This window comes from Heterodontus francisci, chromosome 5, assembly GCF_036365525.1.
Source record: "Heterodontus francisci isolate sHetFra1 chromosome 5, sHetFra1.hap1, whole genome shotgun sequence".
In the NCBI taxonomy this organism is placed as follows: Eukaryota; Metazoa; Chordata; class Chondrichthyes; order Heterodontiformes; family Heterodontidae; genus Heterodontus; species Heterodontus francisci.
This window is the reverse complement of record NC_090375.1, coordinates 62,343,545-62,368,316: the sequence shown is the minus strand read 5'-3', so window position 1 is coordinate 62,368,316 and position 24,772 is coordinate 62,343,545. Positions and strand designations below refer to the sequence as shown.

The 24,772-nt window shown below is 50.0% G+C and overlaps 8 non-coding genes across 8 annotated transcripts; all 8 read left to right on the top strand.

Annotated features, from left to right (window-relative positions):
* The first annotated feature begins 2,916 nt into the window (after positions 1 to 2,916).
* On the top strand, positions 2,917 to 2,989 carry trnam-cau (transfer RNA methionine (anticodon CAU)). The gene has a single exon. It is a non-coding gene; the product is annotated as a tRNA-Met (tRNA).
* Positions 2,990 to 5,905: 2,916 nt separating this feature from the next.
* Positions 5,906 to 5,978, top strand: trnam-cau (transfer RNA methionine (anticodon CAU)). The gene has a single exon. It is a non-coding gene; the product is annotated as a tRNA-Met (tRNA).
* A 2,916-nt stretch (positions 5,979 to 8,894) lies between these two features.
* trnam-cau (transfer RNA methionine (anticodon CAU)) lies at positions 8,895 to 8,967 on the top strand. Its single transcript has one exon. It is a non-coding gene; the product is annotated as a tRNA-Met (tRNA).
* Positions 8,968 to 11,875: 2,908 nt separating this feature from the next.
* On the top strand, positions 11,876 to 11,948 carry trnam-cau (transfer RNA methionine (anticodon CAU)). The gene has a single exon. It is a non-coding gene; the product is annotated as a tRNA-Met (tRNA).
* Positions 11,949 to 14,864: 2,916 nt separating this feature from the next.
* Positions 14,865 to 14,937, top strand: trnam-cau (transfer RNA methionine (anticodon CAU)). The gene has a single exon. It is a non-coding gene; the product is annotated as a tRNA-Met (tRNA).
* A 2,916-nt stretch (positions 14,938 to 17,853) lies between these two features.
* On the top strand, positions 17,854 to 17,926 carry trnam-cau (transfer RNA methionine (anticodon CAU)). The gene has a single exon. It is a non-coding gene; the product is annotated as a tRNA-Met (tRNA).
* A 2,916-nt stretch (positions 17,927 to 20,842) lies between these two features.
* Positions 20,843 to 20,915, top strand: trnam-cau (transfer RNA methionine (anticodon CAU)). Its single transcript has one exon. It is a non-coding gene; the product is annotated as a tRNA-Met (tRNA).
* Positions 20,916 to 23,831: 2,916 nt separating this feature from the next.
* trnam-cau (transfer RNA methionine (anticodon CAU)) lies at positions 23,832 to 23,904 on the top strand. The gene has a single exon. It is a non-coding gene; the product is annotated as a tRNA-Met (tRNA).
* Positions 23,905 to 24,772: the final 868 nt, after the last annotated feature.

Sequence of the window (24,772 nt, the reverse complement as noted above, 5' to 3'; positions counted from 1 at the left end):
GTGTGCCCACTGTGCTTTCTTTTGCCATCACTCACTTGACCTTTCCGCTCTCGTTGCGTGCCAAAATCCAGCCGCTTTGCTTGCTGCAGTGCTGCAAAGCATTTGACAGCCTCCAGCACTGGAGATGGGAGCGCAAGGCAAGACGTTGTCAGCTGGTTGCCACAAGTGCTGAATGTGAAGATTGGAGCCCAGGAAAAAGCAGAATGGAGAATGCAGGCATCGATCCCGCTACCTCTCACATGCTAAGCGAGCGCTCTACCATTTGAGCTAATTCCCCAGCTTGGCTAAGACTGCTGAGCCCAGATTCTTTCACAACAGCCCCATAGCAGCTGTCTCCAAGTTGCTCCTTGAGCTGCAGGGAAATGCGGCTTGGGCTTGGGCTTGGCTCACTGCCTGAACGCAGTCAGTGCTTTGCTTCAATCAGCAGGTCCCTCCAGCAGCAGCAAGTTAGCAGCGGCAGGACCGGCCAGCTCCAATAACCATGAAAGAAGCCCAGAAGAGCCCCAGCTGGCGCAAGGAAAAGCTGGTGAGCGGAAACTAGCAGCCGCCACGAGTGTGAGGGAGCAGTCGAGAGCCCTGTCTGACTGACACAAGACTTCTTTTGCTTTCCAGTGAGTGCTGAGGTTTTGCCTGCCATGCTGCTCAAACTGGACGCACCCCTCGAACTGTATCGTTAATGTTCTCAATTGCTGTAAATGTAAAACTGTAATTGACATGACAATTGTGAAACGGAAGGGTTGGGAAGAAACTCATGACAGTATTGAAGGAAACTGATCTCCCTTGCAATGTTTGTATTTTTTGGTGCTGTTTGGAAACTGTTTGGCAATGTAATTTTTACAGATATTTATGAATAAAGTATATTTTGGAAATAAAAAAAAAAACTGGACGCACACCCCAGGTAAGCATCAACTCTTGCTGGAGGACCATCAACTAGCTGAAAGGCGCACTTTGGTCTGCCTGAAACCTGCTGCTCGTTCTTTGTGAGAGCTTCCGGCTCCTGTTTACCCCCCTTACTGATGGTTCTTTAGGATTTTAGAAAGGACAAATTGCACAGGCACAGGGTTGGGCGGAACCATAAACTTCTTTATTAAGACCCCCCTAACACCCTGATACAAAGACCTCGAAACGAATGTAAAGGACGCCACACGACACCTTGCTTGCTTAGACCGATTTAAATCCCTCCACCATTTAACCTCGGCTCGGCTCGGCTCGGCTCCCACCCAAACACACAAGTCACCACCACTTTTAAGACGCACCTTTTCCGAAAACCCACAAGCAAAAGCCCACACTTCTGCCCCAAACTCACTCAATTCAAAACCCCAAACCCTCCCAGGATTTCTTTGTCACACTTAAAATTGCTTTCAACTCTCAGCCCCAAATACCCCTCACATTTGGCTGATAACTTACAATCCTCCATGAGGTGAGAATTTGTAGGTCCACGAGCCAGGTTGACTCTTCCTGACCCTCCTTCTTGACTGCAGTGCCAAACTCTTCGATCTTGTCCTTTTCATGATGATCCTTATCGAAATATCATAAACACATCACCTGGAGCCATCCTGCTGGATGGTGAGCGCTTAGCACCTTTTAATCTCTTTCGTCAGTTACCTGCCTGGTCCAGACAGATCCACTTATGTTGATGTTATTTCCATGACCGAGAACAATAAACTCCACCAGGGTGAGGTATTCCAGGCTCCAGAGCTGATATACGTGAAAAGGTTTCTCTCCTGCCTCGACAGGAGTGAATGCTGTGGCCTGGGGCCGGTTAGTTGTAAGAATGGCCTCCCTAATTACTTAATTGTGTTACATGACGGCAGTTATGCTGTGTCACTGTTATGATAATGTCCCAAATTCCAGTCCTTTGACACTATCAGTTCTGTTGTGATGTTGGAATGTTTGAAATTGATCCATCGGAATGCAGCCTGCGTCTGTGTGCTTTGTGTAAGGTTTTGGCTCTCATTCACAGTACTATTGTCCGTGAGGGTTGGGGTTCCTTCCCCATACTCCATAAAGTCCAGTTTTAAAGTCCAGTCGGGGGGCGGGGGGCGGGAGGTGGGGGTGGGGAGGAGGAATTCCGATCCCAATTCTTCCAGTGCAAAGAGTCGTCCACGACTTGAGTTTCGCTCGCTGGCACGTTCCGAGGTCCAGGACTACGTGCTGTGGGATGCAGTAAAGCTTGGGGCAGCCGCTCCAAAGGCTCCATGGAGAAAGACCACTGTGTAAGGGGGTCCTCCCGCCATAGTTTACCGAGTGGCCGGCACCCGTGTAAGACCCCCTCGGGCTGTATGCGCCAACACTATTTTTGCTGCGTTTTGCAAATGTACATTGCATAGAAAAGGGTTGCAAATTTTTATGGAATATTATATATTCTGGGGGAGCAAAGACGAACCCCTGCTGGCCAGCAGATGAAACTGCGGAAGTGAAACAGTCGCGTGCAGGCAGTTTGCAGACAGGAAACGAGGGATCCCGTGCCTTGGCGGCAACACGTTGAGCAGCCATCGACTTGTCAAGTTAAGAGCGCTACCTTCAGCTAATTGCTGCTTACTACACGCTTACTCTAAAAAAGCACATACTCCTTCAAGTGTGAATTTAAGCAGCGGCCTAAGGATGATTTTGCTCTGCTTTCCTCTACAGTCCTGCGCCGCAGCAGCTGAGCTACGGAAGGGAAGTGACAAAAGTGCTTGCTGATGGTTTGCCGCTCAGGCCTTGGCCTAGCCATTGCTGCCGCTGTGCTGTGGGACTGTGAACGGCCAGCTGCTCTCCACAGCCTGGGCCAATGCTGTAATGGATAAGACGTCTGTCTGGGGATGGGAAGCTGATAGCTTTGACTCCTGGCTGGCTGACAGTTTTGTGTCGACTTTGTCCTGCGGCTTGGGAACACTTTGCAACTTGGTCTACTTGGGCGTGCTGCATGGCAGTGCCTTCTTAGCGCAGTAGGCAGCGTGTCAGTCTCATAATCTGAAGGTCCTGAGTTCGATCCTCAGAGAAGGCAGTGTGCCCACTGTGCTTTCTTTTGCCATCACTCACTTGACCTTTCCGCTCTCGTTGCGTGCCAAAATCCAGCCGCTTTGCTTGCTGCAGTGCTGCAAAGCATTTGACAGCCTCCAGCACTGGAGATGGGAGCGCAAGGCAAGACGTTGTCAGCTGCTTGCCACAAGTGCTGAATGTGAAGATTGGAGCCCAGGAAAAAGCAGAATGGAGAATGCAGGCATCGATCCCGCTACCTCTCACATGCTAAGCGAGCGCTCTACCATTTGAGCTAATTCCCCAGCTTGGCTAAGACTGCTGAGCCCAGATTCTTTCACAACAGCCCCATAGCAGCTGTCTCCAAGTTGCTCCTTGAGCTGCAGGGAAATGCGGCTTGGGCTTGGGCTTGGCTCACTGCCTGAACGCAGTCAGTGCTTTGCTTCAATCAGCAGGTCCCTCCAGCAGCAGCAAGTTAGCAGCGGCAGGACCGGCCAGCTCCAATAACCATGAAAGAAGCCCAGAAGAGCCCCAGCTGGCGCAAGGAAAAGCTGGTGAGCGGAAACTAGCAGCCGCCACGAGTGTGAGGGAGCAGTCGAGAGCCCTGTCTGACTGACACAAGACTTCTTTTGCTTTCCAGTGAGTGCTGAGGTTTTGCCTGCCATGCTGCTCAAACTGGACGCACCCCTCGAACTGTATCGTTAATGTTCTCAATTGCTGTAAATGTAAAACTGTAATTGACATGACAATTGTGAAACGGAAGGGTTGGGAAGAAACTCATGACAGTATTGAAGGAAACTGATCTCCCTTGCAATGTTTGTATTTTTTGGTGCTGTTTGGAAACTGTTTGGCAATGTAATTTTTACAGATATTTATGAATAAAGTATATTTTGGAAATAAAAAAAAAAACTGGACGCACACCCCAGGTAAGCATCAACTCTTGCTGGAGGACCATCAACTAGCTGAAAGGCGCACTTTGGTCTGCCTGAAACCTGCTGCTCGTTCTTTGTGAGAGCTTCCGGCTCCTGTTTACCCCCCTTACTGATGGTTCTTTAGGATTTTAGAAAGGACAAATTGCACAGGCACAGGGTTGGGCGGAACCATAAACTTCTTTATTAAGACCCCCCTAACACCCTGATACAAAGACCTCGAAACGAATGTAAAGGACGCCACACGACACCTTGCTTGCTTAGACCGATTTAAATCCCTCCACCATTTAACCTCGGCTCGGCTCGGCTCGGCTCCCACCCAAACACACAAGTCACCACCACTTTTAAGACGCACCTTTTCCGAAAACCCACAAGCAAAAGCCCACACTTCTGCCCCAAACTCACTCAATTCAAAACCCCAAACCCTCCCAGGATTTCTTTGTCACACTTAAAATTGCTTTCAACTCTCAGCCCCAAATACCCCTCACATTTGGCTGATAACTTACAATCCTCCATGAGGTGAGAATTTGTAGGTCCACGAGCCAGGTTGACTCTTCCTGACCCTCCTTCTTGACTGCAGTGCCAAACTCTTCGATCTTGTCCTTTTCATGATGATCCTTATCGAAATATCATAAACACATCACCTGGAGCCATCCTGCTGGATGGTGAGCGCTTAGCACCTTTTAATCTCTTTCGTCAGTTACCTGCCTGGTCCAGACAGATCCACTTATGTTGATGTTATTTCCATGACCGAGAACAATAAACTCCACCAGGGTGAGGTATTCCAGGCTCCAGAGCTGATATACGTGAAAAGGTTTCTCTCCTGCCTCGACAGGAGTGAATGCTGTGGCCTGGGGCCGGTTAGTTGTAAGAATGGCCTCCCTAATTACTTAATTGTGTTACATGACGGCAGTTATGCTGTGTCACTGTTATGATAATGTCCCAAATTCCAGTCCTTTGACACTATCAGTTCTGTTGTGATGTTGGAATGTTTGAAATTGATCCATCGGAATGCAGCCTGCGTCTGTGTGCTTTGTGTAAGGTTTTGGCTCTCATTCACAGTACTATTGTCCGTGAGGGTTGGGGTTCCTTCCCCATACTCCATAAAGTCCAGTTTTAAAGTCCAGTCGGGGGGCGGGGGGCGGGAGGTGGGGGTGGGGAGGAGGAATTCCGATCCCAATTCTTCCAGTGCAAAGAGTCGTCCACGACTTGAGTTTCGCTCGCTGGCACGTTCCGAGGTCCAGGACTACGTGCTGTGGGATGCAGTAAAGCTTGGGGCAGCCGCTCCAAAGGCTCCATGGAGAAAGACCACTGTGTAAGGGGGTCCTCCCGCCATAGTTTACCGAGTGGCCGGCACCCGTGTAAGACCCCCTCGGGCTGTATGCGCCAACACTATTTTTGCTGCGTTTTGCAAATGTCCATTGCATAGAAAAGGGTTGCAAATTTTTATGGAATATTATATATTCTGGGGGAGCAAAGACGAACCCCTGCTGGCCAGCAGATGAAACTGCGGAAGTGAAACAGTCGCGTGCAGGCAGTTTGCAGACAGGAAACGAGGGATCCCGTGCCTTGGCGGCAACACGTTGAGCAGCCATCGACTTGTCAAGTTAAGAGCGCTACCTTCAGCTAATTGCTGCTTACTACACGCTTACTCTAAAAAAGCACATACTCCTTCAAGTGTGAATTTAAGCAGCGGCCAAAGGATGATTTTGCTCTGCTTTCCTCTACAGTCCTGCGCCGCAGCAGCTGAGCTACGGAAGGGAAGTGACAAAAGTGCTGGCTGATGGTTTGCCGCTCAGGCCTTGGCCTAGCCATTGCTGCCGCTGTGCTGTGGGACTGTGAACGGCCAGCTGCTCTCCACAGCCTGGGCCAATGCTGTAATGGATAAGACGTCTGTCTAGGGATGGGAAGCTGATAGCTTTGACTCCTGGCTGGCTGAGAGTTTTGTGTCGACTTTGTCCTGCGGCTTGGGAACACTTTGCAACTTGGTCTACTTGGGCGTGCTGCATGGCAGTGCCTTCTTAGCGCAGTAGGCAGCGCGTCAGTCTCATAATCTGAAGGTCCTGAGTTCGATCCTCAGAGAAGGCAGTGTGCCCACTGTGCTTTCTTTTGCCATCACTCACTTGACCTTTCCGCTCTCGTTGCGTGCCAAAATCCAGCCGCTTTGCTTGCTGCAGTGCTGCAAAGCATTTGACAGCCTCCAGCACTGGAGATGGGAGCGCAAGGCAAGACGTTGTCAGCTGCTTGCCACAAGTGCTGAATGTGAAGATTGGAGCCCAGGAAAAAGCAGAATGGAGAATGCAGGCATCGATCCCGCTACCTCTCACATGCTAAGCGAGCGCTCTACCATTTGAGCTAATTCCCCAGCTTGGCTAAGACTGCTGAGCCCAGATTCTTTCACAACAGCCCCATAGCAGCTGTCTCCAAGTTGCTCCTTGAGCTGCAGGGAAATGCGGCTTGGGCTTGGGCTTGGCTCACTGCCTGAACGCAGTCAGTGCTTTGCTTCAATCAGCAGGTCCCTCCAGCAGCAGCAAGTTAGCAGCGGCAGGACCGGCCAGCTCCAATAACCATGAAAGAAGCCCAGAAGAGCCCCAGCTGGCGCAAGGAAAAGCTGGTGAGCGGAAACTAGCAGCCGCCACGAGTGTGAGGGAGCAGTCGAGAGCCCTGTCTGACTGACACAAGACTTCTTTTGCTTTCCAGTGAGTGCTGAGGTTTTGCCTGCCATGCTGCTCAAACTGGACGCACCCCTCGAACTGTATCGTTAATGTTCTCAATTGCTGTAAATGTAAAACTGTAATTGACATGACAATTGTGAAACGGAAGGGTTGGGAAGAAACTCATGACAGTATTGAAGGAAACTGATCTCCCTTGCAATGTTTGTATTTTTTGGTGCTGTTTGGAAACTGTTTGGCAATGTAATTTTTACAGATATTTATGAATAAAGTATATTTTGGAAATAAAAAAAAAAACTGGACGCACACCCCAGGTAAGCATCAACTCTTGCTGGAGGACCATCAACTAGCTGAAAGGCGCACTTTGGTCTGCCTGAAACCTGCTGCTCGTTCTTTGTGAGAGCTTCCGGCTCCTGTTTACCCCCCTTACTGATGGTTCTTTAGGATTTTAGAAAGGACAAATTGCACAGGCACAGGGTTGGGCGGAACCATAAACTTCTTTATTAAGACCCCCCTAACACCCTGATACAAAGACCTCGAAACGAATGTAAAGGACGCCACACGACACCTTGCTTGCTTAGACCGATTTAAATCCCTCCACCATTTAACCTCGGCTCGGCTCGGCTCGGCTCCCACCCAAACACACAAGTCACCACCACTTTTAAGACGCACCTTTTCCGAAAACCCACAAGCAAAAGCCCACACTTCTGCCCCAAACTCACTCAATTCAAAACCCCAAACCCTCCCAGGATTTCTTTGTCACACTTAAAATTGCTTTCAACTCTCAGCCCCAAATACCCCTCACATTTGGCTGATAACTTACAATCCTCCATGAGGTGAGAATTTGTAGGTCCACGAGCCAGGTTGACTCTTCCTGACCCTCCTTCTTGACTGCAGTGCCAAACTCTTCGATCTTGTCCTTTTCATGATGATCCTTATCGAAATATCATAAACACATCACCTGGAGCCATCCTGCTGGATGGTGAGCGCTTAGCACCTTTTAATCTCTTTCGTCAGTTACCTGCCTGGTCCAGACAGATCCACTTATGTTGATGTTATTTCCATGACCGAGAACAATAAACTCCACCAGGGTGAGGTATTCCAGGCTCCAGAGCTGATATACGTGAAAAGGTTTCTCTCCTGCCTCGACAGGAGTGAATGCTGTGGCCTGGGGCCGGTTAGTTGTAAGAATGGCCTCCCTAATTACTTAATTGTGTTACATGACGGCAGTTATGCTGTGTCACTGTTATGATAATGTCCCAAATTCCAGTCCTTTGACACTATCAGTTCTGTTGTGATGTTGGAATGTTTGAAATTGATCCATCGGAATGCAGCCTGCGTCTGTGTGCTTTGTGTAAGGTTTTGGCTCTCATTCACAGTACTATTGTCCGTGAGGGTTGGGGTTCCTTCCCCATACTCCATAAAGTCCAGTTTTAAAGTCCAGTCGGGGGGCGGGGGGCGGGAGGTGGGGGTGGGGAGGAGGAATTCCGATCCCAATTCTTCCAGTGCAAAGAGTCGTCCACGACTTGAGTTTCGCTCGCTGGCACGTTCCGAGGTCCAGGACTACGTGCTGTGGGATGCAGTAAAGCTTGGGGCAGCCGCTCCAAAGGCTCCATGGAGAAAGACCACTGTGTAAGGGGGTCCTCCCGCCATAGTTTACCGAGTGGCCGGCACCCGTGTAAGACCCCCTCGGGCTGTATGCGCCAACACTATTTTTGCTGCGTTTTGCAAATGTCCATTGCATAGAAAAGGGTTGCAAATTTTTATGGAATATTATATATTCTGGGGGAGCAAAGACGAACCCCTGCTGGCCAGCAGATGAAACTGCGGAAGTGAAACAGTCGCGTGCAGGCAGTTTGCAGACAGGAAACGAGGGATCCCGTGCCTTGGCGGCAACACGTTGAGCAGCCATCGACTTGTCAAGTTAAGAGCGCTACCTTCAGCTAATTGCTGCTTACTACACGCTTACTCTAAAAAAGCACATACTCCTTCAAGTGTGAATTTAAGCAGCGGCCAAAGGATGATTTTGCTCTGCTTTCCTCTACAGTCCTGCGCCGCAGCAGCTGAGCTACGGAAGGGAAGTGACAAAAGTGCTGGCTGATGGTTTGCCGCTCAGGCCTTGGCCTAGCCATTGCTGCCGCTGTGCTGTGGGACTGTGAACGGCCAGCTGCTCTCCACAGCCTGGGCCAATGCTGTAATGGATAAGACGTCTGTCTAGGGATGGGAAGCTGATAGCTTTGACTCCTGGCTGGCTGAGAGTTTTGTGTCGACTTTGTCCTGCGGCTTGGGAACACTTTGCAACTTGGTCTACTTGGGCGTGCTGCATGGCAGTGCCTTCTTAGCGCAGTAGGCAGCGCGTCAGTCTCATAATCTGAAGGTCCTGAGTTCGATCCTCAGAGAAGGCAGTGTGCCCACTGTGCTTTCTTTTGCCATCACTCACTTGACCTTTCCGCTCTCGTTGCGTGCCAAAATCCAGCCGCTTTGCTTGCTGCAGTGCTTTTGACAGCCTCCAGCACTGGAGATGGGAGCGCAAGGCAAGACGTTGTCAGCTGCTTGCCACAAGTGCTGAATGTGAAGATTGGAGCCCAGGAAAAAGCAGAATGGAGAATGCAGGCATCGATCCCGCTACCTCTCACATGCTAAGCGAGCGCTCTACCATTTGAGCTAATTCCCCAGCTTGGCTAAGACTGCTGAGCCCAGATTCTTTCACAACAGCCCCATAGCAGCTGTCTCCAAGTTGCTCCTTGAGCTGCAGGGAAATGCGGCTTGGGCTTGGGCTTGGCTCACTGCCTGAACGCAGTCAGTGCTTTGCTTCAATCAGCAGGTCCCTCCAGCAGCAGCAAGTTAGCAGCGGCAGGACCGGCCAGCTCCAATAACCATGAAAGAAGCCCAGAAGAGCCCCAGCTGGCGCAAGGAAAAGCTGGTGAGCGGAAACTAGCAGCCGCCACGAGTGTGAGGGAGCAGTCGAGAGCCCTGTCTGACTGACACAAGACTTCTTTTGCTTTCCAGTGAGTGCTGAGGTTTTGCCTGCCATGCTGCTCAAACTGGACGCACCCCTCGAACTGTATCGTTAATGTTCTCAATTGCTGTAAATGTAAAACTGTAATTGACATGACAATTGTGAAACGGAAGGGTTGGGAAGAAACTCATGACAGTATTGAAGGAAACTGATCTCCCTTGCAATGTTTGTATTTTTTGGTGCTGTTTGGAAACTGTTTGGCAATGTAATTTTTACAGATATTTATGAATAAAGTATATTTTGGAAATAAAAAAAAAAACTGGACGCACACCCCAGGTAAGCATCAACTCTTGCTGGAGGACCATCAACTAGCTGAAAGGCGCACTTTGGTCTGCCTGAAACCTGCTGCTCGTTCTTTGTGAGAGCTTCCGGCTCCTGTTTACCCCCCTTACTGATGGTTCTTTAGGATTTTAGAAAGGACAAATTGCACAGGCACAGGGTTGGGCGGAACCATAAACTTCTTTATTAAGACCCCCCTAACACCCTGATACAAAGACCTCGAAACGAATGTAAAGGACGCCACACGACACCTTGCTTGCTTAGACCGATTTAAATCCCTCCACCATTTAACCTCGGCTCGGCTCGGCTCGGCTCCCACCCAAACACACAAGTCACCACCACTTTTAAGACGCACCTTTTCCGAAAACCCACAAGCAAAAGCCCACACTTCTGCCCCAAACTCACTCAATTCAAAACCCCAAACCCTCCCAGGATTTCTTTGTCACACTTAAAATTGCTTTCAACTCTCAGCCCCAAATACCCCTCACATTTGGCTGATAACTTACAATCCTCCATGAGGTGAGAATTTGTAGGTCCACGAGCCAGGTTGACTCTTCCTGACCCTCCTTCTTGACTGCAGTGCCAAACTCTTCGATCTTGTCCTTTTCATGATGATCCTTATCGAAATATCATAAACACATCACCTGGAGCCATCCTGCTGGATGGTGAGCGCTTAGCACCTTTTAATCTCTTTCGTCAGTTACCTGCCTGGTCCAGACAGATCCACTTATGTTGATGTTATTTCCATGACCGAGAACAATAAACTCCACCAGGGTGAGGTATTCCAGGCTCCAGAGCTGATATACGTGAAAAGGTTTCTCTCCTGCCTCGACAGGAGTGAATGCTGTGGCCTGGGGCCGGTTAGTTGTAAGAATGGCCTCCCTAATTACTTAATTGTGTTACATGACGGCAGTTATGCTGTGTCACTGTTATGATAATGTCCCAAATTCCAGTCCTTTGACACTATCAGTTCTGTTGTGATGTTGGAATGTTTGAAATTGATCCATCGGAATGCAGCCTGCGTCTGTGTGCTTTGTGTAAGGTTTTGGCTCTCATTCACAGTACTATTGTCCGTGAGGGTTGGGGTTCCTTCCCCATACTCCATAAAGTCCAGTTTTAAAGTCCAGTCGGGGGGCGGGGGGCGGGAGGTGGGGGTGGGGAGGAGGAATTCCGATCCCAATTCTTCCAGTGCAAAGAGTCGTCCACGACTTGAGTTTCGCTCGCTGGCACGTTCCGAGGTCCAGGACTACGTGCTGTGGGATGCAGTAAAGCTTGGGGCAGCCGCTCCAAAGGCTCCATGGAGAAAGACCACTGTGTAAGGGGGTCCTCCCGCCATTGTTTACCGAGTGGCCGGCACCCGTGTAAGACCCCCTCGGGCTGTATGCGCCAACACTATTTTTGCTGCGTTTTGCAAATGTCCATTGCATAGAAAAGGGTTGCAAATTTTTATGGAATATTATATATTCTGGGGGAGCAAAGACGAACCCCTGCTGGCCAGCAGATGAAACTGCGGAAGTGAAACAGTCGCGTGCAGGCAGTTTGCAGACAGGAAACGAGGGATCCCGTGCCTTGGCGGCAACACGTTGAGCAGCCATCGACTTGTCAAGTTAAGAGCGCTACCTTCAGCTAATTGCTGCTTACTACACGCTTACTCTAAAAAAGCACATACTCCTTCAAGTGTGAATTTAAGCAGCGGCCAAAGGATGATTTTGCTCTGCTTTCCTCTACAGTCCTGCGCCGCAGCAGCTGAGCTACGGAAGGGAAGTGACAAAAGTGCTGGCTGATGGTTTGCCGCTCAGGCCTTGGCCTAGCCATTGCTGCCGCTGTGCTGTGGGACTGTGAACGGCCAGCTGCTCTCCACAGCCTGGGCCAATGCTGTAATGGATAAGACGTCTGTCTAGGGATGGGAAGCTGATAGCTTTGACTCCTGGCTGGCTGAGAGTTTTGTGTCGACTTTGTCCTGCGGCTTGGGAACACTTTGCAACTTGGTCTACTTGGGCGTGCTGCATGGCAGTGCCTTCTTAGCGCAGTAGGCAGCGCGTCAGTCTCATAATCTGAAGGTCCTGAGTTCGATCCTCAGAGAAGGCAGTGTGCCCACTGTGCTTTCTTTTGCCATCACTCACTTGACCTTTCCGCTCTCGTTGCGTGCCAAAATCCAGCCGCTTTGCTTGCTGCAGTGCTGCAAAGCATTTGACAGCCTCCAGCACTGGAGATGGGAGCGCAAGGCAAGACGTTGTCAGCTGCTTGCCACAAGTGCTGAATGTGAAGATTGGAGCCCAGGAAAAAGCAGAATGGAGAATACAGGCATCGATCCCGCTACCTCTCACATGCTAAGCGAGCGCTCTACCATTTGAGCTAATTCCCCAGCTTGGCTAAGACTGCTGAGCCCAGATTCTTTCACAACAGCCCCATAGCAGCTGTCTCCAAGTTGCTCCTTGAGCTGCAGGGAAATGCGGCTTGGGCTTGGGCTTGGCTCACTGCCTGAACGCAGTCAGTGCTTTGCTTCAATCAGCAGGTCCCTCCAGCAGCAGCAAGTTAGCAGCGGCAGGACCGGCCAGCTCCAATAACCATGAAAGAAGCCCAGAAGAGCCCCAGCTGGCGCAAGGAAAAGCTGGTGAGCGGAAACTAGCAGCCGCCACGAGTGTGAGGGAGCAGTCGAGAGCCCTGTCTGACTGACACAAGACTTCTTTTGCTTTCCAGTGAGTGCTGAGGTTTTGCCTGCCATGCTGCTCAAACTGGACGCACCCCTCGAACTGTATCGTTAATGTTCTCAATTGCTGTAAATGTAAAACTGTAATTGACATGACAATTGTGAAACGGAAGGGTTGGGAAGAAACTCATGACAGTATTGAAGGAAACTGATCTCCCTTGCAATGTTTGTATTTTTTGGTGCTGTTTGGAAACTGTTTGGCAATGTAATTTTTACAGATATTTATGAATAAAGTATATTTTGGAAATAAAAAAAAAAACTGGACGCACACCCCAGGTAAGCATCAACTCTTGCTGGAGGACCATCAACTAGCTGAAAGGCGCACTTTGGTCTGCCTGAAACCTGCTGCTCGTTCTTTGTGAGAGCTTCCGGCTCCTGTTTACCCCCCTTACTGATGGTTCTTTAGGATTTTAGAAAGGACAAATTGCACAGGCACAGGGTTGGGCGGAACCATAAACTTCTTTATTAAGACCCCCCTAACACCCTGATACAAAGACCTCGAAACGAATGTAAAGGACGCCACACGACACCTTGCTTGCTTAGACCGATTTAAATCCCTCCACCATTTAACCTCGGCTCGGCTCGGCTCGGCTCCCACCCAAACACACAAGTCACCACCACTTTTAAGACGCACCTTTTCCGAAAACCCACAAGCAAAAGCCCACACTTCTGCCCCAAACTCACTCAATTCAAAACCCCAAACCCTCCCAGGATTTCTTTGTCACACTTAAAATTGCTTTCAACTCTCAGCCCCAAATACCCCTCACATTTGGCTGATAACTTACAATCCTCCATGAGGTGAGAATTTGTAGGTCCACGAGCCAGGTTGACTCTTCCTGACCCTCCTTCTTGACTGCAGTGCCAAACTCTTCGATCTTGTCCTTTTCATGATGATCCTTATCGAAATATCATAAACACATCACCTGGAGCCATCCTGCTGGATGGTGAGCGCTTAGCACCTTTTAATCTCTTTCGTCAGTTACCTGCCTGGTCCAGACAGATCCACTTATGTTGATGTTATTTCCATGACCGAGAACAATAAACTCCACCAGGGTGAGGTATTCCAGGCTCCAGAGCTGATATACGTGAAAAGGTTTCTCTCCTGCCTCGACAGGAGTGAATGCTGTGGCCTGGGGCCGGTTAGTTGTAAGAATGGCCTCCCTAATTACTTAATTGTGTTACATGACGGCAGTTATGCTGTGTCACTGTTATGATAATGTCCCAAATTCCAGTCCTTTGACACTATCAGTTCTGTTGTGATGTTGGAATGTTTGAAATTGATCCATCGGAATGCAGCCTGCGTCTGTGTGCTTTGTGTAAGGTTTTGGCTCTCATTCACAGTACTATTGTCCGTGAGGGTTGGGGTTCCTTCCCCATACTCCATAAAGTCCAGTTTTAAAGTCCAGTCGGGGGGCGGGGGGCGGGAGGTGGGGGTGGGGAGGAGGAATTCCGATCCCAATTCTTCCAGTGCAAAGAGTCGTCCACGACTTGAGTTTCGCTCGCTGGCACATTCCGAGGTCCAGGACTACGTGCTGTGGGATGCAGTAAAGCTTGGGGCAGCCGCTCCAAAGGCTCCATGGAGAAAGACCACTGTGTAAGGGGGTCCTCCCGCCATAGTTTACCGAGTGGCCGGCACCCGTGTAAGACCCCCTCGGGCTGTATGCGCCAACACTATTTTTGCTGCGTTTTGCAAATGTCCATTGCATAGAAAAGGGTTGCAAATTTTTATGGAATATTATATATTCTGGGGGAGCAAAGACGAACCCCTGCTGGCCAGCAGATGAAACTGCGGAAGTGAAACAGTCGCGTGCAGGCAGTTTGCAGACAGGAAACGAGGGATCCCGTGCCTTGGCGGCAACACGTTGAGCAGCCATCGACTTGTCAAGTTAAGAGCGCTACCTTCAGCTAATTGCTGCTTACTACACGCTTACTCTAAAAAAGCACATACTCCTTCAAGTGTGAATTTAAGCAGCGGCCAAAGGATGATTTTGCTCTGCTTTCCTCTACAGTCCTGCGCCGCAGCAGCTGAGCTACGGAAGGGAAGTGACAAAAGTGCTGGCTGATGGTTTGCCGCTCAGGCCTTGGCCTAGCCATTGCTGCCGCTGTGCTGTGGGACTGTGAACGGCCAGCTGCTCTCCACAGCCTGGGCCAATGCTGTAATGGATAAGACGTCTGTCTAGGGATGGGAAGCTGATAGCTTTGACTCCTGGCTGGCTGAGAGTTTTGTGTCGACTTTGTCCTGCGGCTTGGGAACACTTTGCAACTTGGTCTACTTGGGCGTGCTGCATGGCAGTGCCTTCTTAGCGCAGTAGGCAGCGCGTCAGTCTCATAATCTGAAGGTCCTGAGTTCGATCCTCAGAGAAGGCAGTGTGCCCACTGTGCTTTCTTTTGCCATCACTCACTTGACCTTTCCGCTCTCGTTGCGTGCCAAACTCCAGCCGCTTTGCTTGCTGCAGTGCTGCAAAGCATTTGACAGCCTCCAGCACTGGAGATGGGAGCGCAAGGCAAGACGTTGTCAGCTGCTTGCCACAAGTGCTGAATGTGAAGATTGGAGCCCAGGAAAAAGCAGAATGGAGAATGCAGGCATCGATCCCGCTACCTCTCACATGCTAAGCGAGCGCTCTACCATTTGAGCTAATTCCCCAGCTTGGCTAAGACTGCTGAGCCCAGATTCTTTCACAACAGCCCCATAGCAGCTGTCTCCAAGTTGCTCCTTGAGCTGCAGGGAAATGCGGCTTGGGCTTGGGCTTGGCTCACTGCCTGAACGCAGTCAGTGCTTTGCTTCAATCAGCAGGTCCCTCCAGCAGCAGCAAGTTAGCAGCGGCAGGACCGGCCAGCTCCAATAACCATGAAAGAAGCCCAGAAGAGCCCCAGCTGGCGCAAGGAAAAGCTGGTGAGCGGAAACTAGCAGCCGCCACGAGTGTGAGGGAGCAGTCGAGAGCCCTGTCTGACTGACACAAGACTTCTTTTGCTTTCCAGTGAGTGCTGAGGTTTTGCCTGCCATGCTGCTCAAACTGGACGCACCCCTCGAACTGTATCGTTAATGTTCTCAATTGCTGTAAATGTAAAACTGTAATTGACATGACAATTGTGAAACGGAAGGGTTGGGAAGAAACTCATGACAGTATTGAAGGAAACTGATCTCCCTTGCAATGTTTGTATTTTTTGGTGCTGTTTGGAAACTGTTTGGCAATGTAATTTTTACAGATATTTATGAATAAAGTATATTTTGGAAATAAAAAAAAAAACTGGACGCACACCCCAGGTAAGCATCAACTCTTGCTGGAGGACCATCAACTAGCTGAAAGGCGCACTTTGGTCTGCCTGAAACCTGCTGCTCGTTCTTTGTGAGAGCTTCCGGCTCCTGTTTACCCCCCTTACTGATGGTTCTTTAGGATTTTAGAAAGGACAAATTGCACAGGCACAGGGTTGGGCGGAACCATAAACTTCTTTATTAAGACCCCCCTAACACCCTGATACAAAGACCTCGAAACGAATGTAAAGGACGCCACACGACACCTTGCTTGCTTAGACCGATTTAAATCCCTCCACCATTTAACCTCGGCTCGGCTCGGCTCGGCTCCCACCCAAACACACAAGTCACCACCACTTTTAAGACGCACCTTTTCCGAAAACCCACAAGCAAAAGCCCACACTTCTGCCCCAAACTCACTCAATTCAAAACCCCAAACCCTCCCAGGATTTCTTTGTCACACTTAAAATTGCTTTCAACTCTCAGCCCCAAATACCCCTCACATTTGGCTGATAACTTACAATCCTCCATGAGGTGAGAATTTGTAGGTCCACGAGCCAGGTTGACTCTTCCTGACCCTCCTTCTTGACTGCAGTGCCAAACTCTTCGATCTTGTCCTTTTCATGATGATCCTTATCGAAATATCATAAACACATCACCTGGAGCCATCCTGCTGGATGGTGAGCGCTTAGCACCTTTTAATCTCTTTCGTCAGTTACCTGCCTGGTCCAGACAGATCCACTTATGTTGATGTTATTTCCATGACCGAGAACAATAAACTCCACCAGGGTGAGGTATTCCAGGCTCCAGAGCTGATATACGTGAAAAGGTTTCTCTCCTGCCTCGACAGGAGTGAATGCTGTGGCCTGGGGCCGGTTAGTTGTAAGAATGGCCTCCCTAATTACTTAATTGTGTTACATGACGGCAGTTATGCTGTGTCACTGTTATGATAATGTCCCAAATTCCAGTCCTTTGACACTATCAGTTCTGTTGTGATGTTGGAATGTTTGAAATTGATCCATCGGAATGCAGCCTGCGTCTGTGTGCTTTGTGTAAGGTTTTGGCTCTCATTCACAGTACTATTGTCCGTGAGGGTTGGGGTTCCTTCCCCATACTCCATAAAGTCCAGTTTTAAAGTCCAGTCGGGGGGCGGGGGGCGGGAGGTGGGGGTGGGGAGGAGGAATTCCGATCCCAATTCTTCCAGTGCAAAGAGTCGTCCACGACTTGAGTTTCGCTCGCTGGCACGTTCCGAGGTCCAGGACTACGTGCTGTGGGATGCAGTAAAGCTTGGGGCAGCCGCTCCAAAGGCTCCATGGAGAAAGACCACTGTGTAAGGGGGTCCTCCCGCCATAGTTTACCGAGTGGCCGGCACCCGTGTAAGACCCCCTCGGGCTGTATGCGCCAACACTATTTTTGCTGCGTTTTGCAAATGTCCATTGCATAGAAAAGGGTTGCAAATTTTTATGGAATATTATATATTCTGGGGGAGCAAAGACGAACCCCTGCTGGCCAGCAGATGAAACTGCGGAAGTGAAACAGTCGCGTGCAGGCAGTTTGCAGACAGGAAACGAGGGATCCCGTGCCTTGGCGGCAACACGTTGAGCAGCCATCGACTTGTCAAGTTAAGAGCGCTACCTTCAGCTAATTGCTGCTTACTACACGCTTACTCTAAAAAAGCACATACTCCTTCAAGTGTGAATTTAAGCAGCGGCCAAAGGATGATTTTGCTCTGCTTTCCTCTACAGTCCTGCGCCGCAGCAGCTGAGCTACGGAAGGGAAGTGACAAAAGTGCTGGCTGATGGTTTGCCGCTCAGGCCTTGGCCTAGCCATTGCTGCCGCTGTGCTGTGGGACTGTGAACGGCCAGCTGCTCTCCACAGCCTGGGCCAATGCTGTAATGGATAAGACGTCTGTCTAGGGATGGGAAGCTGATAGCTTTGACTCCTGGCTGGCTGAGAGTTTTGTGTCGACTTTGTCCTGCGGCTTGGGAACACTTTGCAACTTGGTCTACTTGGGCGTGCTGCATGGCAGTGCCTTCTTAGCGCAGTAGGCAGCGCGTCAGTCTCATAATCTGAAGGTCCTGAGTTCGATCCTCAGAGAAGGCAGTGTGCCCACTGTGCTTTCTTTTGCCATCACTCACTTGACCTTTCCGCTCTCGTTGCGTGCCAAAATCCAGCCGCTTTGCTTGCTGCAGTGCTGCAAAGCATTTGACAGCCTCCAGCACTGGAGATGGGAGCGCAAGGCAAGACGTTGTCAGCTGCTTGCCACAAGTGCTGAATGTGAAGATTGGAGCCCAGGAAAAAGCAGAATGGAGAATGCAGGCATCGATCCCGCTACCTCTCACATGCTAAGCGAGCGCTCTACCATTTGAGCTAATTCCCCAGCTTGGCTAAGACTGCTGAGCCCAGATTCTTTCACAACAGCCCCATAGCAGCTGTCTCCAAGTTGCTCCTTGAGCTGCAGGGAAATGCGGCTTGGGCTTGGGCTTGGCTCACTGCCTGAACGCAGTCAGTGCTTTGCTTCAATCAGCAGGTCCCTCCAGCAGCAGCAAGTTAGCAGCGGCAGGACCGGCCAGCTCCAATAACCATGAAAGAAGCCCAGAAGAGCCCCAGCTGGCGCAAGGAAAAGCTGGTGAGCGGAAACTAGCAGCCGCCACGAGTGTGAGGGAGCAGTCGAGAGCCCTGTCTGACTGACACAAGACTTCTTTTGCTTTCCAGTGAGTGCTGAGGTTTTGCCTGCCATGCTGCTCAAACTGGACGCACCCCTCGAACTGTATCGTTAATGTTCTCAATTGCTGTAAATGTAAAACTGTAATTGACATGACAATTGTGAAACGGAAGGGTTGGGAAGAAACTCATGACAGTATTGAAGGAAACTGATCTCCCTTGCAATGTTTGTATTTTTTGGTGCTGTTTGGAAACTGTTTGGCAATGTAATTTTTACAGATATTTATGAATAAAGTATATTTTGGAAATAAAAAAAAAAACTGGACGCACACCCCAGGTAAGCATCAACTCTTGCTGGAGGACCATCAACTAGCTGAAAGGCGCACTTTGGTCTGCCTGAAACCTGCTGCTCGTTCTTTGTGAGAGCTTCCGGCTCCTGTTTACCCCCCTTACTGATGGTTCTTTAGGATTTTAGAAAGGACAAATTGCACAGGCACAGGGTTGGGCGGAACCATAAACTTCTTTATTAAGACCCCCCTAACACCCTGATACAAAGACCTCGAAACGAATGTAAAGGACGCCACACGACACCTTGCTTGCTTAGACCGATTTAAATCCCTCCACCATTTAACCTCGGCTCGGCTCGGCTCGGCTCCCACCCAAACACACAAGTCACCACCACTTTTAAGACGCACCTTTTCCGAAAACCCACAAGCAAAAGCCCACACTTCTGCCCCAAACTCACTCAATTCAAAACCCCAAACCCTCCCAGGATTTCTTTGTCACACTTAAAATTGCTTTCAACTCTCAGCCCCAAATACCCCTCACATTTGGCTGATAACTTACAATCCTCCATGAGGTGAGAATTTGTAGGTCCACGAGCCAGGTTGACTCTTCCTGACCCTCCTTCTTGACTGCAGTGCCAAACTCTTCGATCTTGTCCTTTTCATGATGATCCTTATCGAAATATCATAAACACATCACCTGGAGCCATCCTGCTGGATGGTGAGCGCTTAGCACCTTTTAATCTCTTTCGTCAGTTACCTGCCTGGTCCAGACAGATCCACTTATGTTGATGTTATTTCCATGACCGAGAACAATAAACTCCACCAGGGTGAGGTATTCCAGGCTCCAGAGCTGATATACGTGAAAAGGTTTCTCTCCTGCCTCGACAGGAGTGAATGCTGTGGCCTGGGGCCGGTTAGTTGTAAGAATGGCCTCCCTAATTACTTAATTGTGTTACATGACGGCAGTTATGCTGTGTCACTGTTATGATAATGTCCCAAATTCCAGTCCTTTGACACTATCAGTTCTGTTGTGATGTTGGAATGTTTGAAATTGATCCATCGGAATGCAGCCTGCGTCTGTGTGCTTTGTGTAAGGTTTTGGCTCTCATTCACAGTACTATTGTCCGTGAGGGTTGGGGTTCCTTCCCCATACTCCATAAAGTCCAGTTTTAAAGTCCAGTCGGGGGGCGGGGGGCGGGAGGTGGGGGTGGGGAGGAGGAATTCCGATCCCAATTCTTCCAGTGCAAAGAGTCGTCCACGACTTGAGTTTCGCTCGCTGGCACGTTCCGAGGTCCAGGACTACGTGCTGTGGGATGCAGTAAAGCTTGGGGCAGCCGCTCCAAAGGCTCCATGGAGAAAGACCACTGTGTAAGGGGGTCCTCCCGCCATAGTTTACCGAGTGGCCGGCACCCGTGTAAGACCCCCTCGGGCTGTATGCGCCAACACTATTTTTGCTGCGTTTTGCAAATGTCCATTGCATAGAAAAGGGTTGCAAATTTTTATGGAATATTATATATTCTGGGGGAGCAAAGACGAACCCCTGCTGGCCAGCAGATGAAACTGCGGAAGTGAAACAGTCGCGTGCAGGCAGTTTGCAGACAGGAAACGAGGGATCCCGTGCCTTGGCGGCAACACGTTGAGCAGCCATCGACTTGTCAAGTTAAGAGCGCTACCTTCAGCTAATTGCTGCTTACTACACGCTTACTCTAAAAAAGCACATACTCCTTCAAGTGTGAATTTAAGCAGCGGCCAAAGGATGATTTTGCTCTGCTTTCCTCTACAGTCCTGCGCCGCAGCAGCTGAGCTACGGAAGGGAAGTGACAAAAGTGCTGGCTGATGGTTTGCCGCTCAGGCCTTGGCCTAGCCATTGCTGCCGCTGTGCTGTGGGACTGTGAACGGCCAGCTGCTCTCCACAGCCTGGGCCAATGCTGTAATGGATAAGACGTCTGTCTAGGGATGGGAAGCTGATAGCTTTGACTCCTGGCTGGCTGAGAGTTTTGTGTCGACTTTGTCCTGCGGCTTGGGAACACTTTGCAACTTGGTCTACTTGGGCGTGCTGCATGGCAGTGCCTTCTTAGCGCAGTAGGCAGCGCGTCAGTCTCATAATCTGAAGGTCCTGAGTTCGATCCTCAGAGAAGGCAGTGTGCCCACTGTGCTTTCTTTTGCCATCACTCACTTGACCTTTCCGCTCTCGTTGCGTGCCAAAATCCAGCCGCTTTGCTTGCTGCAGTGCTGCAAAGCATTTGACAGCCTCCAGCACTGGAGATGGGAGCGCAAGGCAAGACGTTGTCAGCTGCTTGCCACAAGTGCTGAATGTGAAGATTGGAGCCCAGGAAAAAGCAGAATGGAGAATGCAGGCATCGATCCCGCTACCTCTCACATGCTAAGCGAGCGCTCTACCATTTGAGCTAATTCCCCAGCTTGGCTAAGACTGCTGAGCCCAGATTCTTTCACAACAGCCCCATAGCAGCTGTCTCCAAGTTGCTCCTTGAGCTGCAGGGAAATGCGGCTTGGGCTTGGGCTTGGCTCACTGCCTGAACGCAGTCAGTGCTTTGCTTCAATCAGCAGGTCCCTCCAGCAGCAGCAAGTTAGCAGCGGCAGGACCGGCCAGCTCCAATAACCATGAAAGAAGCCCAGAAGAGCCCCAGCTGGCGCAAGGAAAAGCTGGTGAGCGGAAACTAGCAGCCGCCACGAGTGTGAGGGAGCAGTCGAGAGCCCTGTCTGACTGACACAAGACTTCTTTTGCTTTCCAGTGAGTGCTGAGGTTTTGCCTGCCATGCTGCTCAAACTGGACGCACCCCTCGAACTGTATCGTTAATGTTCTCAATTGCTGTAAATGTAAAACTGTAATTGACATGACAATTGTGAAACGGAAGGGTTGGGAAGAAACTCATGACAGTATTGAAGGAAACTGATCTCCCTTGCAATGTTTGTATTTTTTGGTGCTGTTTGGAAACTGTTTGGCAATGTAATTTTTACAGATATTTATGAATAAAGTATATTTTGGAAATAAAAAAAAAAACTGGACGCACACCCCAGGTAAGCATCAACTCTTGCTGGAGGACCATCAACTAGCTGAAAGGCGCACTTTGGTCTGCCTGAAACCTGCTGCTCGTTCTTTGTGAGAGCTTCCGGCTCCTGTTTACCCCCCTTACTGATGGTTCTTTAGGATTTTAGAAAGGACAAATTGCACAGGCACAGGGTTGGGCGGAACCATAAACTTCTTTATTAAGACCCCCCTAACACCCTGATACAAAGACCTCGAAACGAATGTAAAGGACGCCACACGACACCTTGCTTGCTTAGACCGATTTAAATCCCTCCACCATTTAACCTCGGCTCGGCTCGGCTCGGCTCCCACCCAAACACACAAGTCACCACCACTTTTAAGACGCACCTTTTCCGAAAACCCACAAGCAAAAGCCCACACTTCTGCCCCAAACTCACTCAATTCAAAACCCCAAACCCTCCCAGGATTTCTTTGTCACACTTAAAATTGCTTTCAACTCTCAGCCCCAAATACCCCTCACATTTGGCTGATAACTTACAATCCTCCATGAGGTGAGAATTTGTAGGTCCACGAGCCAGGTTGACTCTTCCTGACCCTCCTTCTTGACTGCAGTGCCAAACTCTTCGATCTTGTCCTTTTCATGATGATCCTTATCGAAATATCATAAACACATCACCTGGAGCCATCCTGCTGGATGGTGAGCGCTTAGCACCTTTTAATCTCTTTCGTCAGTTACCTGCCTGGTCCAGACAGATCCACTTATGTTGATGTTATTTCCATGACCGAGAACAATAAACTCCACCAGGGTGAGGTATTCCAGGCTCCAGAGCTGATATACGTGAAAAGGTTTCTCTCCTGCCTCGACAGGAGTGAATGCTGTGGCCTGGGGCCGGTTAGTTGTAAGAATGGCCTCCCTAATTACTTAATTGTGTTACATGACGGCAGTTATGCTGTGTCACTGTTATGATAATGTCCCAAATTCCAGTCCTTTGACACTATCAGTTCTGTTGTGATGTTGGAATGTTTGAAATTGATCCATCGGAATGCAGCCTGCGTCTGTGTGCTTTGTGTAAGGTTTTGGCTCTCATTCACAGTACTATTGTCCGTGAGGGTTGGGGTTCCTTCCCCATACTCCATAAAGTCCAGTTTTAAAGTCCAGTCGGGGGGCGGGGGGCGGGAGGTGGGGGTGGGGAGGAGGAATTCCGATCCCAATTCTTCCAGTGCAAAGAGTCGTCCACGACTTGAGTTTCGCTCGCTGGCACGTTCCGAGGTCCAGGACTACGTGCTGTGGGATGCAGTAAAGCTTGGGGCAGCCGCTCCAAAGGCTCCATGGAGAAAGACCACTGTGTAAGGGGGTCCTCCCGCCATAGTTTACCGAGTGGCCGGCACCCGTGTAAGACCCCCTCGGGCTGTATGCGCCAACACTATTTTTGCTGCGTTTTGCAAATGTCCATTGCATAGAAAAGGGTTGCAAATTTTTATGGAATATTATATATTCTGGGGGAGCAAAGACGAACCCCTGCTGGCCAGCAGATGAAACTGCGGAAGTGAAACAGTCGCGTGCAGGCAGTTTGCAGACAGGAAACGAGGGATCCCGTGCCTTGGCGGCAACACGTTGAGCAGCCATCGACTTGTCAAGTTAAGAGCGCTACCTTCAGCTAATTGCTGCTTACTACACGCTTACTCTAAAAAAGCACATACTCCTTCAAGTGTGAATTTAAGCAGCGGCCAAAGGATGATTTTGCTCTGCTTTCCTCTACAGTCCTGCGCCGCAGCAGCTGAGCTACGGAAGGGAAGTGACAAAAGTGCTGGCTGATGGTTTGCCGCTCAGGCCTTGGCCTAGCCATTGCTGCCGCTGTGCTGTGGGACTGTGAACGGCCAGCTGCTCTCCACAGCCTGGGCCAATGCTGTAATGGATAAGACGTCTGTCTAGGGATGGGAAGCTGATAGCTTTGACTCCTGGCTGGCTGAGAGTTTTGTGTCGACTTTGTCCTGCGGCTTGGGAACACTTTGCAACTTGGTCTACTTGGGCGTGCTGCATGGCAGTGCCTTCTTAGCGCAGTAGGCAGCGCGTCAGTCTCATAATCTGAAGGTCCTGAGTTCGATCCTCAGAGAAGGCAGTGTGCCCACTGTGCTTTCTTTTGCCATCACTCACTTGACCTTTCCGCTCTCGTTGCGTGCCAAAATCCAGCCGCTTTGCTTGCTGCAGTGCTGCAAAGCATTTGACAGCCTCCAGCACTGGAGATGGGAGCGCAAGGCAAGACGTTGTCAGCTGCTTGCCACAAGTGCTGAATGTGAAGATTGGAGCCCAGGAAAAAGCAGAATGGAGAATGCAGGCATCGATCCCGCTACCTCTCACATGCTAAGCGAGCGCTCTACCATTTGAGCTAATTCCCCAGCTTGGCTAAGACTGCTGAGCCCAGATTCTTTCACAACAGCCCCATAGCAGCTGTCTCCAAGTTGCTCCTTGAGCTGCAGGGAAATGCGGCTTGGGCTTGGGCTTGGCTCACTGCCTGAACGCAGTCAGTGCTTTGCTTCAATCAGCAGGTCCCTCCAGCAGCAGCAAGTTAGCAGCGGCAGGACCGGCCAGCTCCAATAACCATGAAAGAAGCCCAGAAGAGCCCCAGCTGGCGCAAGGAAAAGCTGGTGAGCGGAAACTAGCAGCCGCCACGAGTGTGAGGGAGCAGTCGAGAGCCCTGTCTGACTGACACAAGACTTCTTTTGCTTTCCAGTGAGTGCTGAGGTTTTGCCTGCCATGCTGCTCAAACTGGACGCACCCCTCGAACTGTATCGTTAATGTTCTCAATTGCTGTAAATGTAAAACTGTAATTGACATGACAATTGTGAAACGGAAGGGTTGGGAAGAAACTCATGACAGTATTGAAGGAAACTGATCTCCCTTGCAATGTTTGTATTTTTTGGTGCTGTTTGGAAACTGTTTGGCAATGTAATTTTTACAGATATTTATGAATAAAGTATATTTTGGAA